Source organism: Mustelus asterias, chromosome 23 (assembly GCF_964213995.1).
Source record: "Mustelus asterias chromosome 23, sMusAst1.hap1.1, whole genome shotgun sequence".
NCBI lineage: Eukaryota > Metazoa > Chordata > Chondrichthyes > Carcharhiniformes > Triakidae > Mustelus > Mustelus asterias.
The window spans coordinates 48,264,202-48,277,501 of NC_135823.1; the positions used below are offsets into that span (position 1 = coordinate 48,264,202).

General features: G+C 51.6%; 1 protein-coding gene across 1 annotated transcript in view; it reads left to right on the top strand.

Moving 5' to 3' along the window:
- coro7 (coronin 7) overlaps positions 1-13,300 on the top strand; it is a 144,640-nt gene that overhangs the window by 75,846 nt on the left and 55,494 nt on the right. The window lies entirely within an intron of this gene.

Genomic DNA, 13,300 nt, shown 5'->3' on the forward strand with positions numbered 1-13,300 from the left:
TTTGGACCCAGGTATCAGCACAGACTGATGCTGGTGCTTGTTTGCTAGGAAACACCTAACACTATGTGGAACAGGAAGGAGCTGGATATGACTCTGATTGGGACAGGTGATTGCTGGCAAACGCCAAAAGATTGGGAAGCTGCAGATTAGGAATTCTCCAGATTGAATGCCGTGTCCGTGACCCTGGTCCAACAAGTGGTTAATCAGGTACTGTAACGTCTACACGACAGCAGTAATGATAATATTGAATTGATAAGAATCAAACCAATGGGCAGAGATAGGCTTTCGAGCGAAAGACAGGAAAGCGTGGTTTAATAAGAAGCACACAGCTCAGAGGCAGAAAGTGATGGGTTCAAGTTCCAAACTCCAGGCTGATACTCCTACCTAAAGCAACAGGTCTCTGGAGCTGTACTGTGGGATCACCACACCGTCACAGGGTCAGTATTGAGTGAGTGCTGCACTGTTGGAGGGGGTGACACGGTGGCACAGTGGTTAGCACTGCTGCCTAACAGCGCCAGGCACCTGGGTTCGATTCCCAGCTTGAGTCACTGTCTGTGGAGCTTGCACATTCTCCCCGTGTATGCTCCGGTTTCCTCCCACAGTCCAAAGATGTGCGGTTTGGGTGGACTAGCCATGCTAAATTAACCCTAGTGTCAGGGAGACCAGCTAGGGTAAATGCATAGGGTTATGGGGATAGGGCCTGGGTGGGATTGTTGTCGGTGCAGACTCGATGGGCCATATGGCTCCTTTTGTACTGTATGATTCCATGATTTAATACTGAGGGAGTGCTGCACTGTTGGAGGGTCAGTACTGAGGGAGTGCTGCACTATTGGAGGGACTGTACTGAGGGAATGCTACTCGGTTGCAGGGACGGTGTTGTTGGAGGATCAGTACTGAGGGAGTGCTGCACTGTTGGAGGGTCAGTACTGAGGGAGTGCTGCACTATTGGAGGGACTGTACTGAGGGAATGCTACTCTGTTGCAGGGACTGTGTTGTTGGAGGATCAGTACTGAGGGTGTGCCCCACTGTTGGATGATCAGTACTGAGGATGTGCCGCACTGTTGGAGGGTCAGTACTGAGGGAGTGCTACATTTTTGGAGGATCAGTACAAAGAGAATGCTGCATTGTTTGAGGGTCAGTACTGGGGGCATGGTGCACTGTTGGAGGGTCAGTACTGCGGGAGTACTACACTGTTGGAGCGTCAGTACTGAGAGAGTGCTACACTGTTGGAGGGTCAGTACTGAGGGAGTGCTACTCTGTTGGAGCGTCAGTACTGAGAGAGTGCTACACTGTTGGAGGGTCAGTACTGAGGGAGTGCTACACTGTTGGAGCGTCAGTACTGAGGGAGTGCTACACTGTTGGAGGGTCAGTGCTGAAGGAGTGCCCTACTGTTAGAGGACCAGTACTGAGGAAGTGCCACATTGTTGGAGGATCAGTACTAAGGGAGTGCTGCACGTTTGGAGGGTCAGTACTGAGGCAGTGCTGCACTGTTTGGAGGGTCAGTGCTGGGGGTGTGGTGCTCTGTTGGAGAGTCAGTATTGAGGGTGCTATAGTTTTGGAGGATCAGTCCTAAGGGAGTGTTGCACATTTGGAGGGTCAGTACTGAGGTAGTGTCCCACTGTTGGAGGGTCAGTACTGAGGGACTGTCGCAGGGTCAATACTGAGGGAGTGCTGAATTGTCGACAGACCAGTGCTGAGCGTACACTGGACTGTTGGAGGGCAAGTACGAAGGGAACACTAGTGTCTGAGGGCTAGTACTGAGGGAGCACCATACTGAGGGAGGTTTAGTACTGTGGGTGCATCACACTGTCAATGGTGCCGTTTTTCAGATGAGATGTTATACCGATGCCTAGTCAGCCTTCTCAGGACAAGGCAGGATATTTCAAAGAAGGGCAGAAGAGATCTCCCTGGTGTCTTTGGCCAATATTTATTCCACAACTGACATCACTGAAAACAAACTATCTGCTCATTATTGCATTGCTGTTTGCGGGAACTTGCTGTGTACACGCTGGCTGCCATTTCCTGCATTACTGGTCAACATCAGTGCCATCCACTGATAACTCCTGTTCAGTCAAGCACTGCCCGAGTGTTAAATGATGACGACAGCTTGCATACACTTGTATTCCCTTGTAACTCCCTTTATAAGGTTTCGAAGTGATCCAATCGTTGTATTCTAAAATGATTAAGGGATTCAAAAGGGTAGAGTTAATAATTTCCTGTAGTGGGGGAGTCAAGTACAAGGAAACATAGTTTTAAAATGAGAGCCAAGCCATTTAGAAATGAAATCAGGAAACACTCTTTGAGCCAAAAGTGTTGGAAATCTAGAAGTTACTCCCCCAAAAAAGCTGCAGATGCTCTGGGACAATTAAGGTTTTCAAGACGGGTTGACAGATTTTTGTTGAGTAAGTGTAAAAAGGGATAAAGTGAGTAAATGAAGTACAAATCAGCCGCCATCGACATGAATAGCAGGACAGGTTTGAGGAGCTGCAACGACTTATCCTGTTCCTGTATTTACTCAATGTGGTGCCTTTTCAAATGATTTTAACTCTTCCCTAGACAGGAGTGTCTCTGAGCCTCCAGTGGACATCCCATTGAGTCACAGTCAACAGGGAGGACAGGTGGCAGTGCCTTCCAGAGTGAGCCCTCACTAGATTTTGCTATAAGGTGCACTTATCTGATGAATGCTGCTGAGAAAGTTGCCCGTCAAGTTCAATTGCTCATTTAGACATACCAGAGGGAGGGAGCCCAGCTTCCTAGAGAGGCCATCTTATTACCTGACTGAAAACAGTAGGCTACTACTTTAACTGGTGCTGAATCTCCACTGATTACCTGTGCTGGTTAGGTGCATTGGCCATGCTAAATTCTCCCTCAGTGTACCGAACAGGCGTTGGAGTGTGGCGACTAGGGGATTTTCACAGTAAGTTCATTGCAGTGTTAATGTAAGCCTACTTGTGAATATTAAATAAACTTTAAAACCTAGCAGCTTCTTCTGACGGTTATTGTGATGCAGATGTCACCACTGTTCCCGGTCCAACTGATGGTTGCAGCCATCTCAATCCCTGATTGCGATCATTCTACAGCCTCTCAATGTTTTTCGCAGGATTGGTTCTCTTGCCTTCTGTTTTAAATCTCTGGCATCCAAAACGTACGTATGGCCCCTTTGAGTATTGGAACCAATTCGTTTCTCTCTACCTTGTCACGGCCTTTAATAACTTTAAACATCTCTCTATAAGCTGTACTCTATAACGTTAACCAACCAGAGATTCAGAGACGTGCTAGTTTTACCAATGAATTCTAACTATGGTTAGTTTGCTACCAGTTTGCAGGGCTGACACTGAGTGTTTCAGCTGCGTCAGCCGAGCTGGCGACTAGGCAAATCTGTTGGGGGAGTGGAAATCTTGGGGAAGGTGATGAAATAGCAGAGGAAGTAATTTCTTCCTTCACATTTGTCATTACAGATAAAAGGTTGAGCAAGTTCCGAGTCAAGTAAAGTTGGGCTCCTGAAAACAGCTTATGGAGATTGTTAGGGGTGCTTGAAGTTATCAAAGGATGTGAACAGGTAGAGAGAAACAAATTAGTTCCAACATTCAAAAAGGCTGTTCGCTCGAGATTGAATGCAAGAGATTTCAAACAGAGGATAGGAGAACCAACTTTGCATAAAAATTGAGAGGTTGTCGAATTCATTGTTGCAAAGTAAACAATGTCAACATTTCAGATTAGGTTGTCGAGGTGGTTGAATTGATTTGAATAGAGCAGATAGTTGTGGTTAAGTCTATTTGGTTCTGAAGAGCGTTTTTTGAATTCATTTGTGGGAAATGGGCGTAGCTGGCTGGCCAGCATTTATTGTAAGATGTTGAACAACACCAGGTTAAAGTCCAACAGGTTTATTTGGTAGCAAAAGCCACAAGCTTTCGGAGCTTTAAGCTCGAATGAGCTTAAGGCTCCAAAAGCTTGTGGCTTTTGCTACCAAATAAACCTGTTGGACTTTAACCTGGTGTTGTTAAACTTCTTACTGTGTTTACCCCAGTCCAACACCGGCATCTCCACATCAGCATTTATTGCCCATCCCTAGTTGCCCTCGGAGGACAATTGAGAGCCAACCACATTGCTGTAGCTCTGGAGTCGCACATAGGCCAGACCAGGTAAGGGCGGCAGATTTCCTTCCCGAAAGGACATTAGTGAACCAAATGCTAGCATGAACTGGATGGGCTGACTGGCCTGTTTCTGTGTTGCAATCTCAATGTATTATGAATATGGTGTGAATGGACTACTGTATATTATTACAGTAGTGAGGAGATATTACTGTAGAGGATATGGCCCCTGCAATGGATGGGAGTAAGGATAGTACCGAGTGTGTAGTTGCAGGGACTCATTGCTTTGGGTAGGAGCTGCAGACTGATCATAAATAAATAGATGTTACAGCATTTTTAGTCCACATGCTTCAAATATCCATTCATGCCTCACCTCACCCTAATGACTGGTTGTTCGAGATAAACAGTTAGTTATCGAAGTGGTGGTTTACACTGGGATGAATGAGCCTTTATTCAACCCTAGGTTTTTTAAACAAAGATTTAATGGCATGTGGGCATCGCTGGCTGAGCCAGCATTTATTGCCCATCCCTAAATGCCCTTGGGGGAACATTTAAGAGTCAGTCACATTGCTGTGGAGTCACATGGCAGACCAGATATGGATGGCAGCATAATCAAGGACCCCACACACCCCGGGCATTCTCTCTCCCACCTCCTTTCGTTGGGAAAAAGATACAAAAGTCTGAGGTCACGTATCAACTGACTCAAGAACAGCTTCTTCCCTGCTGCCATCAAGACTTTTGAATGCACCTACCTCACATTAAGCTGATCTTTCTCTACACCGTAGCTTTGACTGTAACATTACATTCTGCACCGTCTCTCCTTCTCCCCTATGTACTCTATGAACGGTATGCTTTGTCTGTATAGTGCGCAAGAAATAATACTTTTCACTGTATATTACTATATCCACTTGGAGTACTGTGCTCAGTTCTGATCGCCTCATTACAGGAAGGATGTGGAAAAGATTGAAAGGGTGCAGAGGAGATTTACAAGGATGTTGCCTGGATTGAGTGGCATGCCTTATGAGGATAGGCTGAGGGAGCTCGGTCTTTTCTCCTTGGAGAGACGTAGGATGAGAGGAGACCTAATAGAGGTATATAAGATGTTGAGAGGCATAGATCGGGTGGACTCTCAGAGGCTTTTTCCCAGGGTGGAAATGGCTGCTACGAGAGGACACAGGTTTAAGGTGCTGGGGGGTAGGTACAGGGGAAATGTTAGGGGGAAGTTTTTCACACAGAGGGTGGTGGGCAAGTGGAATCGGCTGCCGTCAGTGGTGGTGGAGGCAAACTCAATAGGGTCTTTTAAGAGACTCCTGGATGAGTACATGGGACTTAATAGGATGGAGGGTTATAGGTAAGCCTAAAAGGTAGGGATATGTTCGGCACAACTTGTGGGGCCGAAGGGCCTGTTTTGTGCTGTAGTTTTCTATGTTTCTATATTAATACATGTGACAAATCAAAATCCTTTAGTGAACCAAATGGGTTTTTTCAACAGTGGATTCATGGTCATTAGGCTTTTAATGCCATTTTTTAAATAGAATTCAAATTTCACCATTGTGGTGGGATTCAAACTTAGGTCCCTAGAGCATGACTGTGCGTTTCTGGATTACTGGTCCAGTGACACTACTACGCTAGTGTGAAATCATGCAGGTTTGTTACTTGTGCCAAATCCTACTTCTGATCATTTTACATGAACTTTCTCATTAGATCCAGTTTGGGAGAGTGTAAATAAATCCCTGAAACTGACCTAAGACTCTGTGCACCATGACTCTATGAATCAGTAGCTTCCTCTGTCCATACAAACAGCACACTCAGAGTTAACTGGTATGTACACAGCCTGGCCTCGATATACCAATTGTATTTACATTGTACATCCATATAATGCTGTTGCAGTCCATGTGGGCACCCTGTTTTGTTTGTACCATATAAGGTCCCAGGCACATACTCATTAACAGTCAATAAACACTGTGGGGGTGATCTCGAGCCGCGCCGGCATTCGCACGGCTGGTGAGCGTGGGCCCAAGATCTGGAAGTCTTAGATCTTGCCGGTGTGAACCTGCTTTACATGGATTTAAATATAATCAACCAGATATTGAGGTTCCCTCGTTGGCCTGGTTTGCAACAGGTTCACCCAGACCCAGTGGAGGCGATGATTGGGGATGGTGTCAAGTGCAGGCTCTGATCGGGGTGGATGGATGGGGGGGTGGGGGAGCCCCTGAGACCTGCATGATCGGCTGGGGGGTAGGTTTATTGCTGTTCTAAAGATGGCGCCCTGATCTCGGTGCAGCCGGGTTTTGCCTGCATGTTGAGGCCCTGCCCCGCTGCGTGAAACACAACCTCCCCTTAATTTTTTTTGGCAGTGTGTCGTAAGATCTGGAGACAAAACTGACATGAGAAACACGCTAGTTTTTCACTAGAAACAACACACAGCCATTTTTAGGTAATATTTCCCCCAATGATACCCTGGATATATAGTGTCACTGCATAGGGTTCGCTCCTTGTGTATTGTTTGTCTGCATAGCAGTTTTATAAGTAATTGATTGTAAATGAAGGAATTCACTGGTGTAAGGTGCGGTCTAAGTACAAGCCTCTTTGTCACTCCCATTCACAGCGTCATTCAGTCCAGTTGGATGACACCTTTTCTTATAGATTAAAGCCAGATATGATCTACTGAGATCCATCAAAGATGCCAAAAGACTGTACTGGACTAAGCTAGACTAAGGTAGGAATGAAGGCAGTTAAAATCACTGGCTCCAACGCACCCCTCCCCGATGAGCTCAACGCATTCTATGCCCGTTTTGAGCAAGAGGTCAGCAGGAGCACGTCCTCCACCTCAGAAGCCTCAGAAGAACCTGTATCCGAGGTCACCATCGCAGACGTCAGAGCGACCTTCTCAAAAGTCAACCCACAGAAAGCGACTGGCGCGGATGGGGTACCTGAACAGGCACTCAGATCCTGCACGGACCAGCTGGCGGGGGTATTCACAGACATTTTCACCCTCTCTTTACACCAATCTGAGGTCCCTATCTGCGTTAAGACGACGACCATCATCCCTGTACCAAAGAAAAGCCAAGCAACGTGCCTTAATGACTATCATCCGGTGTCTCTGACATCCATCGTTATGAAGTGCTTAGAAAGGCAAGTCATGGCACAAATCCATTCCAGCCTCCCGGACTGCCTGGATCCATTACAGTTCACCTATTGCCGCAACAGATCCACAGCAGACGCCATCTTCCTGGCCCTACACTGGAACATCTAGATAACAAAGACAGCTATGTCAGACTCCTATTTATTGAATGCAGCTCAGCCTTCAACACCATTATTTCTATGAAACTCATCTCCAAATTCCGTGGCCTGGGGCTCGGCGCCTCCTTTTGCGACTGGATCCTAGACTTCCTAACCCACAGACCGTGATCAGTAAGAATAGGCAACAACACCTCCACCACCATTATCCTCAACACCAATGCCCCACAGGTTGTGTCCTCAGCCCTTGACTATACTCCTTATACACCTATGATTGTGCGGCCAAATTCCCCTCCAACTCTATTTTCAAGTTTGCTGATGACACCACCGTAGTGAGTCGGATCTCAAACAATGATTAGACGGAGTACAGGAAAGCGATAGAGAATCTGGTAGACTAGTGTGACGACAATAATCTCTCCCTCAATATCAACAGAACGAAGGAGATAGTCATCGACTTCAGGAAGCGTAGTGGAGGGCATGCCCCTGTCTACATCAATGAGGACAGAGTAGAAATGGTCAAGAGTTTCAGGTTTTTAGGTGTCCAGATCACCAACAACCCATCTTGGTCCCTCCAGGCGGATGCTATAGTTAAGAAAGCCCACCAATGCCTCTACTTACTCAGGAGGCTAAGGAAATTTGGCATGTCCACGACGACTCTCACCAACTTTTACAGATGCACCATAGAAAGCATTTTTTCTAGTTGCATCACAGCTTGGTATGGCTCCTGCTCTGTCCAAGACCGCAGGAAACTGCAAAGGGTTGTGAATGAAGCCCAGTCCATTGCACAAACCAGCCTCCCATCCATTGATACTGTCTACACTTCCCGCTGCTTCACAAAAGCAACCAACATAATCAAGGACCCCACACATCCCGGATATGCTCTCTTCCACAGGAAAAAAGATACAAAAGTCTGAGGACACATACCAACCGACTCAAACAGCTTCTTCCCTGCTGCCATCAGACTTTTGAATGGGCATACCTCGCACTAAGTTGATCGTTCTCTACACCCTAGCTATGACTGTACACTACATTTTGCACTCTCTTCTTTCCTTCTCTATGTACGGTATGTTTTGTCTGTATAACGTGCAAAAAACAATACTTTTCACTGTATGCTAATACATGTGACAATAAATCAAATCAAAGATGAGTGCATTGCCATGTTAATGGCATCTTTCTTATTAACACTATTCATTATTGACTCATAAACAGGGTGTGGAATTACATTTCCAGCAACAGTCCGTTTGTACAAAGTGAAGCTTTGCACACATAACAGTGCACAGTTCTAGCCCATGTACAAGTGTGCAGCACATACATAGCAGTTCCTGGTTTCAGTACTGGTTTATCCAGTCAGTGCTATTCTGTGCATACAATGCACACTAACGCAGCAATTCCTCTGTCCTTATGAAATGCTGATCTGTTAGTAGTTCTTGTTAAGTTGCCAAATCTGCTCCCCCCCTCCCCCCCCCCCCCCCCTCGCCCTTGTTATTCACTTGTGTTTGGAGAGTAGCCAGTATACTCCTTAATATACTCAGCTCTCCTCAACCCTCCTGTTTTTGTAAACGAAGTAACACTGTCTCGCGGTTTTGGTTTCTGACTGCTCTTTAGTGTCGGTGCCCAATGACTGAGAGTTCAGGAGCTGCAGTTCCCTCCTTTTAGAGAAGTGTGGTACTGAGAGTAATCACCAGTGAGAGTGAATCTATGAGTCAGATCTCCCATTAACACAGCCTGACACATCAGGGAGTCTGTACAGCAGTCACTATGTGACTGATGTCTTTCCCAGTGCTGTGGATGATTATATGGTTTTTATGTGGTTCAAACTGTACTATTGAGGGAGTCGGTCATTCTCTCACACTCGGTATACATTCCCACTGATTAGCAAATTCTGAGATGGAAATCATTATTTGCCAGCTGGGAATTAAGTTCCTTTCATGACCTCGAGATGTCCCAAAGCACTTTATGGCCATTAATGCATCTTTTGACGTGCAGTCATGGAATCATACTGTGCAGAAGAAACCCTTCGGCCCATTGAGTCTGCAGCGACATGCGAGAAATACCTGACCTCGCACCGAATCACATTTACCAGCACTTGGCCCATAGCCTTGAATGTTCTGTCAGGCCAATTGCTCATCCAGGTACTTTTAAAGGATGTAAGGCCACTCGCTTCTGCCACCCTCCGAGGCAGCCTCTTCCAGACCGTCACCAACCTCTGGATAAAAAGGTTTTTCCTCACATCCCCCCTAAATTTCTTGCCCCTCACCTTGAATCTATGTCCCCTCATGACTGACCCTTCAAATACGGGGAACAGCTACTCCTTATCCACTCTGTCCATGTCTCTCATGATCTTGTACACCTCGATCAGGCCACCCCTCAGTCTTCCCTGCTCCAACAAACAACCAAAGCCTATCCAACCTCTCTTCATAACCAGGCAGCAACCTAGTGAGCCACCCTGCAGCCCCGATAATGTGGCGACTAGAACTGCACACAATACTCTAGCTGTGGCCTCACCAAAGTTCTATACAACTCCAACATGATTTTCCTGCTTTTGTAATCTATGTCTTGATTGATAAAGACAAGTGTCCCATATGCCTTTTTCACCATCCTACTAACATGCCCTCCCACTTTCAGAGATCTATGGACAAACGTGCCAAGGTCCCTTTGTTCCACAGAACTTTCTTGTGTCATGCCGTTTATCGAATACTTCCTTGTCAAATTGCTCCTTCCAAAGTGTATCACTTCATACTTTTCAGGGCCAAATTACATCTGCCACTTATTTGCCCATTTGACCATCCCGTCTATATCTTCTTGTAGCCCCAGTAGTCCCTCAGTACTCCCCCCCCCCCCCCCCCCCCCCCCCCGGCGCCCCCCGCACCGGCAGTATGGCACTCCCATAGTACTGCCCCTCTGGCACGGTGGCACTCCCACACTACTGCCCCTCTGGCACGGTGGCACTCCCGCAGTACTGCCCCTCCGGCAGGGGGGCACTCCCACAGTACTGCCCCTCTGGCAGGGTGGCACTCCCGCAGTACTGCTCCTCTGGCAGGGTGGCACACACGCAGTACTGCGCCTCTGGCAGGGTGGCACTCCCATAGTACTGCCCCACTGGCGCGGTGGCACCCCCACACTACTGCCCCTCTGGCACGGTGGCACTCCCACAGTACTGTCCCTCTGGCACGATGGCACTCCCACACTATTGCCCCTCTGGCAGGGTGGCACTCCTGCAGTACTGCCCCTCTGGCAGGGTTGCACTCCCCAGGTACTGCCCCTCTGGCAGGGTGGCACTCCCGCAGTACTGCCCCTCTGGCAGGGTGGCACTCCCGCAGTACTGCCCCTCTGGCAGGGTGGCACTCCCACAGTACTGCCCCTCCGGCAGCGTGGCACTCCCACACTACTGCCCCTCTGGCACGATGGCACTCCCACACTATTGCCCCTCTGGCAGGGTGGCACTCCCGCAGTACTGCCCCTCTGGCAGGGTGGCACTCCCCCAGTACTGCCCCTCTGGCAGGGTGGCACTCCCCCAGTACTGCCCCTCTGGCAGGGTGGCACTCCACCAGTACTGCCCCTCTGGCAGGGTGGCACTCCTGCAGTGCTGCCCCTCTGGCAGGGTGGCACTCCCACAGTACTGCCCCACTGGCGCGGTGGCACCCCCACACGACTGCCCCTCTGGCATGGTGGCGCTCCCACACTACTGCCCCTCAGGCATGGTGGCGCTCCCGCAGTACTGCCCCTCTGGCAGCGTGGCACTCCCGCAGTACTGCCCCTCTGGCAGGGTGGCACTCCCGCAGTACTGCCCCTCTGGCAGCGTGGCACTCCCGAAAGTACTGCCCATCTGGCAGGGTGGCACTTCCGCAGTACTGCTCCTCCGGCAGCGTGGCACTCCCACACTACTGCCCCTCTGGCACGATGGCACTCCCATACTATTGCCCCTCTGGCAGGGTGGCACTCCCGCAGTACTGCCCCTCTGGCAGGGTGGCACTCCCGCAGTACTGCCCCTCTGGCAGGGTGGCACTCCCCCAGTACTGCCCCTCTGGCAGGGTGGCACTCCCCCAGTACTGCCCCTCTGGCAGGGTGGCACTCCCCCAGTATTGCCCCTCTGGCAGGGTGGCACTCCTGCAGTGCTGCCCCTCTGGCAGGGTGGCACTCCCACAGTACTGCCCCACTGGCGCGGTGGCACCCCCACACGACTGCCCCTCTGGCATGGTGGCGCTCCCACACTACTGCCCCTCAGGCATGGTGGCGCTCCCACACTACTGCCCCTCTGGCACGGTGGCACTCCCACAGTACTGTCCCTCTGGCACGATGGCACTCCCACACTATTGCCCCTCTGGCAGGGTGGCACTCCCGCAGTACTGCCCCTCTGGCAGGGTTGCACAACCCCGGTACTGCCCCTCTGGCAGGGTGGCACTCCTGCAGTACTGCCCCTCTGCCAGGGTGGCACTCCCGCAGTACTGCCCCTCTGGCAGGGTGGCACTCCCGAAAGTACTGCCCATCTGGCAGGGTGGCACTCCCACACTACTGCCCCTCTGGCACGATGGCACACCCACACTATTGCCCCTCTGGCAGGGTGGCACTCCCGCAGTACTGCCCCTCTGGCAGGGTGGCACTCCCCCAGTACTGCCCCTCTGGCAGGGTGGCACTCCTGCAGTGCTGCCCCTCTGGCAGGGTGGCACTCCCGCAGTACTGCCCCTCTGGCAGGGTGGCACTCCCGAAAGTACTGCCCCTCTGGCAGGGTGGCACTTCCGCAGTACTGCTCCTCTGGCAGGGTGGCACTCCTGCAGTACTGCCCCTCTGGCAGGGTGGCACTCCCGCAGTACTGCCCCTCTGGCAGGGTGGCACTCCCGCAGTACCGCCCCTCTGGCAGGGTGGCACTCCCACAGTACCGCCCCCCTGGCAGGGTGGCACTCGCAGTACTGCCCCTCTGGCAGGGTGGCACTCCCGAAGGCACTGCCCCTCTGGCAGGGTGGCACTCCCGCAGTACTGCTCCTCTGGCAGGGTGGCACTCCCGCAGTACTGCCCCTCTGGCAGGGGGGCACTCCCGCAGTACTGCCCCTCTGCCAGGGTGGCACTCCCGCAGTACTGCCCCTCTGCCAGGGTGGCACTCCCGCAGTACTGCCCCTCTGGCAGCGTGGCACGCTGCAGTACCGCCCCTCTGGTGCGGTGGCACTCCCGCAGTACCGCCCCTCTGGCGCGGTGGCCCTCCCGCAGTACTGCCCCTCTGGCAGGGTGGCACTCCCGCAGTACTGCCCCTCTGGCAGCGTGGCACGCCCACAGTACTGCCCCTCTGGTGCGGTGGCACTCCCACAGTACTGCCCCTCTGGTGCGGTGGCACTCCCGCAGTACCGCCTTTCTGGCGCGGTGGCCCTCCCGCAGTACCGCCTTTCTGGCGCGGTGGCCCTCCCGCAGTGCTGCACCTCTGGCACGGTGGCCCTCCCGCAGTGCCGCCCCTCTGGCGCGGTGGCCCTCCCACAGTGCCGCCCCTCTGGCGCGGTGGCACTCCCGCAGTGCCGCCCCTCTGGCGCGGTGGCACTCCCGCAGTGCCGCTCCTCTGGCTCGGTGGCACTCCCGCAGTGCTGCCCCTCTGGCGCGGTGGCACTCCCGCAGTGCTGCCCCTCTGGCGCGGTGGCACTCCCGCTGTGCTGCCCCTCTGGCCCGGTGGCACTCCCGCAGTGCTGCCCGTCTGGCGCGATGGCACTCCCGCAGTGCTGCCCCTCTGGCATTTTGGCACTCCCGCAGTGCTGCCCCTCTGGCGCGTAGCACTCCCGCAGTGCTGCCCCAAGGCACGGTGGCACTCCCGCAGTACTGCCCCTCTGGCGCGGTGGCACTCCCGCAGTGCTGGCGCGGTGGCACTCCCACAGTACTGTTCCTGTGGCAGGGTGGCACTCCCACAGTACTGTTCCTGTGGCGCAGTGGCCCTCCCACAGTACTGTTCCTGTGGCAGGGTGGCACTCCCGCAGTACTGCTCCTCTGGCAGG